This window comes from Apaloderma vittatum, unplaced genomic scaffold (assembly GCF_000703405.1).
Source record: "Apaloderma vittatum isolate BGI_N311 unplaced genomic scaffold, ASM70340v1 scaffold8252, whole genome shotgun sequence".
Taxonomy (NCBI): domain Eukaryota; kingdom Metazoa; phylum Chordata; class Aves; order Trogoniformes; family Trogonidae; genus Apaloderma; species Apaloderma vittatum.
The window spans coordinates 102,463-107,945 of NW_009703013.1; positions in this window are offsets into that span (position 1 = coordinate 102,463).

The window sequence follows — 5,483 nt, forward strand, 5'->3', positions numbered from 1 at the left end:
TAGGGGTGAGGTAAATACTGTGTCAGCCCTTAGCTATGTTCACCATTGGCACAACTGGTGCCTTTCATAACTGCAGTGAAGACATGGTACTAGTACAGCTCAAAAATAGCAGAAATAGCTTCTACAGATGGTAAGCAGTGAAATAGGCTTCTAACCAAGTGCCTGCCAATAAAAGAAAAAAGACAAGGAAAAAAAATGTATTTGTTTCAGTTGCAAACTTCTTAGATAAATGTAAAGAAACAAACAAACAAAAACCAAGTTATCTACGTTTTCATTCTTGCCAAGAAGCTATCACTGTGAGTGTCTCACTGGCACTGAGCTTCTAGGTCACCAGCTAGATGTCAAGTTATGCACTCAGAAATATAACGGTAAAATGCACAACCTTGACACCTCAGCCTTTGACTACCACCAAACACTGAATTATAGTAAAATTGGCAACAAACACCAGCATTTGCAAATCCTCCCTTTGCTCCTCTGTGAAGAGGAAGTCTGTAAAACAGTTAACCAGGCAGTGACCCTTCCTGCTGGCCTGCTTCAGAGACACCATGCACACGCTCCACAGACAGCGGAAGACAGAGGACAAGTTAATTTAGGGAAGCGGAAACATCGGTGAATACTGTAAAGAACAGAGTTATCAATACATCCTCGGGGATCCTGTTCCACTTGTGTACATCTAGTCATGTGCCATGTTTTATATGCCTTAACAGCAGGACATGTTACAGCATTGACAGTGAAGCTTCTCCTCTGTTCAACTCTCAAACCACTTCTACCAGATTCCCTGCCTTCAGTGGCAAACACAACACCCTAAGACTGTTAACAACCTAGGAACAGGCTAAGTTGAGGACTAATTGACACTTCCCCCTCCCTCGCTCTTTCTTTTTTTTTTTTCATAACTCCTCTTCCAAATTCCCCAGGTTTGACCTTTTTTTTTAATTATTTTTCCTACCCACACAGTCCAGCAAGAAGCTGTGTGCAAGAGACCTCCATCACCCCCTGGAGCCTTGGGATAGTCAGGAGGTTCCATGCCGGCACCCACCACCTGGTACCTCATGCTTTTCCCAGTCAGGATGGCGTTCCCCAGCCTGCACTGACTGGCACCTATCTCCCTGTACGCATTACTGGAATAATTGCTACTGTTAACAGTATAAGACAGGTTTGCCATGAGACAGTCAATTGCAAAGGTCAGATCAAAGTTGTAACTGCCATCTAAAACTTCTATCAAGTAACACTCCTTGATGCCTCACAAGACACCACGTAAAATATGGCCTGTATCTCAAATCTAAGACAAAATGTAGGCAAAGACTCAAGATAGCACAAAAAATCAATGCAACTTCTCCTGAAGTTTTCTAAACATAATCTAGCATAGTCTAAGCAAAGCACCAAAGGATGTGCTTCAGTCCCATTGATTTGAAAGAGCTTTTAAAAAAAAGTACTTAAGTGAATTGCTGAATTGGGGCCAAAACTGTAAAAACATTTGCCTTATCAATTTGTGTAAAAAAAAAAAAATAAATGACAGCACAAGAAGGCATAAGCAATGATTAATTAATTATTATGACTTACAGACAAGAAAAATGCAAACATATTTCTTGTTTGGATTTTCAGGTCCAAAAAGAAAGCACAGAAAAGAGTCTATTATGACCAAGAGTATGAACTAGATATAGAAAAGACTCAAAATGGTTATTTGCTACAAAGCAGGATGCAATTCTTTGATGTCTGGCAAAAGACATGGTTAATCTGCCACTTCCAGCTGACAAAGCTTTGGACAGTGCTTCCAGTCTGTGCAGATAGTGTGCTATGCTGTTCTCCTGCTATTTATACTATTCATTTTAAATTGGGTGGCTGGCCTCCATGGAATCACTACGGTCAGAAAAATCTCTTGCATTACTTTATTTATGAAAAATCAGAGCAACAAGTAGCTTGTTTAATCATCTGCTTTTTATTAAGTGCTTTGCATGGTGGCACTAAGTTTCTTTGTCTACTAATCTTAAAAAAACACAATGACAAGAGAAAAATAAAAAAAGCTGCTTTCTGTCACTGAGAGATAGCAGATGCTTATGTGTGAGTGAGTGATGGAGGGGAAATGGGGCTTACAGCTCTCTCCGAATCACTCGCAGGAACGGTCAGGGGTGGTGTGCTGATGGGATGACGTGCCTGTGAACAGTTTAAACAGCAGGAGATAGACAGCCTACTCGACATGAGCCTCCGTCATCCATTTTCTTCTTCCATCTCACTGCCTGAACAGCTAGAGAGAGACCTTCTTCTTGCTTTTCTGACCAGCTCTCTGACATCTCTTTTCAAAGCAGTAAGAGGACTAAAAAATTGCTATGTAATGTTACATATGAATCAAAATCTTTTGTCAAGGCCCCACCATGTTCTGTGCCAATGCATCACCCCGGAGTCCATCTCAAGGGCCACCCAGCTGCCTCAGGCACAGGTACCAGTAGCAGTTCCCAAAACACCTCTACCCGAGAGCAACTCTACTAATCCCATAAAACCTTTTCACAGAAGCTTAGGCAGCTTCCTAACAACATTGTTTCAGTCTTCAGCTTTATGACAGAAGGATTACAGTTATGATAAATCCAACCCAGGGCTTCAAATTCCCTCGAGCTGGTATGCACACATCCTCCTTCTCCATAAATTTAAAACCAGCAACACTTACTCACAGGCTTCCCTTCCTGACCTCCTCATTCTCACAAGCCATCCACTGCAAGATGGATGAGCGCTATGTGGCCTGCTCGTGCCAAAGTACCACTTGCCCCTGACCTATTACTCAACAGGAAAAGGCAATCCGACTGAAACAGGAGCAGAAGAAAACTTTTTGAAAACTGAATACCTCAAAAAAACTTACCCAAAAAACTCTGTAAGAGTCATTTTGAAACGTTTGATAAAAGCATTGATCTCTTTCAAGTGTGTCAAGGCTGTTCAGCAAACACCAAGATTTCATCTGACATGTTTGGGTCATTTTGGTTTTACTTCCTCCCTCTATCCCACCCCTTCCACATATGAAAAGGAATCACTGAGGGAGTACAGACATTGGTGAACACCCCCACCAACACCACTCCAAGGAAAATAAAAATTAAAAGAAAACTGTGCAGCGTAGGAGCAAGAGGAGGAAGAAGATGTTTCCGTGTACTAAATCAAGCAAATTGCTCAGAAAGCAACATGTAAGGTAAGGCTGTATTACATTGAGCCACCATCCAGGTAAGTTTGGAAGTCAAAGAAATAAGAGTTTACAAATGAAGACACTGGGATTAATAAAAATGGCTGCAATCCTTAATGCAAACAAAACAAGTTCACTTTTACTGTGTACATGCTGCCCTGCATCAGTGTTATGAGCATCAATGCATCTTCATTTGAACATATACTGTTATTAGCAGTGAGCTGTAATGAACTGAATTATTCATTAATAATTACCTTGGGAAAAGGCTGTGTGCAAATATTATTAGCAAGGGCTAGCTCCCCTCCCTCCTAAAATGCAAGCTCAGCGGGAGGGAGCGCTGAACTCTGAATCTTGCCATTTTCCCGGGCGGCTCTCCCAAGGATACCGTGCCTTGCGATGCCGCACACACCCCCACCAGTCCAAAGGACAAACACTCCCCGTAACCACAGTGTCCCTCCCCACACACCTGTGGAAGGTTTAGACTGACACTTAAGGAGCAATGAGCTCTCATACAAAATCAGAGAGGCAAATATTTACTTAGGGTTTGCAAGAAATAGGGATATTGGCAGGCACACCAGTAAGGCTACCACTGTCAGTCTCTGGCTTTGAGAACTGACATAGTGGTGCTGGGAAGCACTGGTACCATAGCAGTCACAGCAGTGGATAAGAACAAACTGAGGAAAATGCACTGCCAGTACACGACAGATTGTGGAAAACCTCACTGCTTTGTGTAACTCCAGAGTTCTGTAGGGCTCAATAAGCATGGCTTGACTGCAAAACACAGAAAACATAATAATTAATAAATAAATAAAATACATACATAAATAAACCAAGTAACCTGTCCTGATGCCACAAACATGCACAACCTCAGGATAAATGGACCACTCTGCTCTTCACGTTGCCTCAGAGCTCCAACTTACTTCCCTTCTCTTACAGGACTGGCCACTTTCTGCCTACCTCTGCAACGGCAACTGTAAAGCACACGGACAGGCTCCTAACACAGTGTGAGAAAGGTCACTGGGTGGTTACAGTCTTCTCCTCCGCATGAGAGGGAAAGGAGAACCAGCAGCAGCCACCCAGTTGCCAACAGCTCTGGTGTAAGGCACACTGAAGATGGCACATTTTTTCCAGTGCCCACCATGGAATAAGACTACCAGTGCACTACAGTCAGGTTCTTAAGAGTGATGATACATAACAGGTACTGAATTCAAGCTGCTTGTAACTTCAACACCCAAGTGCAAGCTCAAACACCATTCCATAGAGCCTACCCATGCTTCTGAACCCACTTACAGGGAGGCGCATTGTAAAATATTGACCTGTTTCTCCAGTACCCTGTCTCTGCTGAGTGAAGAAGCAATCTGAAAGATTCTCCTAGTGCCTCTTTCAGAGAAGTATCTTTTGAAAGTTTCAAAAAGTCATTGAGAATAATCTGATGAAGAACAAGAGCTAATATGCCCAGGTTTCTACACATTTAGTGCTCTGATTGTCAAGTAAAAATTATACATTCCTGTGTATAATTAACCAGGCTAACTAATCTTGCTTGACAAATACAGATATAAACATCAGCTTTGACACTGAGCCAAAGCAACCACTCTAGGATCTGTGCCAATGCTGAATTCCTCAGTCTGATATCATAAAACGACTTGTCTGCTGTATTTACAGTTCCAGTGGCTCTGGACTCTGCCGGCAGCCGGCCAGAAGAACAGATTTGAACTTACCCATTATGCCAGAACATGTGCAGTTGATTAGAAGAAAGAAAAATTATGCATATTTCTTCTGGATGGTGGTATTCATCAGACCCCCCATTGTAAACTAATTGCAAGGCACGCTGCTACACAAGTGTCAAAAATCCTTTGTAAAATATAATAAACCAGTATATCTCTATAGGCAGTATTGCTCTTCAGCTCCATAGCCAGTTTTCTGTTATCCTGCTTTTCTGTTATCCACACCTCAAATCAGAAAATGCAACATTTCACTCTGTTTTAATTGTAAAGGATAGAATTTGAATGCTATAGAACAGAACTTTTCTTTCTTCATTACATAAATGCAAAAATATCTGGCCTCCTTACCTGACTTGGTAAAACCACTCAGCCCAGGCCTGAGACATTTCTGCAATCCAAAGAAAGAGAAAACTTGGTAACATCCTGCTAGATGGACCAATACAAGCAGAAAGACACACTCTGGTTTTCAACAAACACTCACTAGTCACGAAGTGCCATCAGAAAAGACCTGCTTCTCCTGCAACAGTCAGAGAGGTCCACCAGGGTGTGGTGAGCAGGGAGGTGTTGCGGCTACAAACATAGGATGCAGAAAACATCCCATG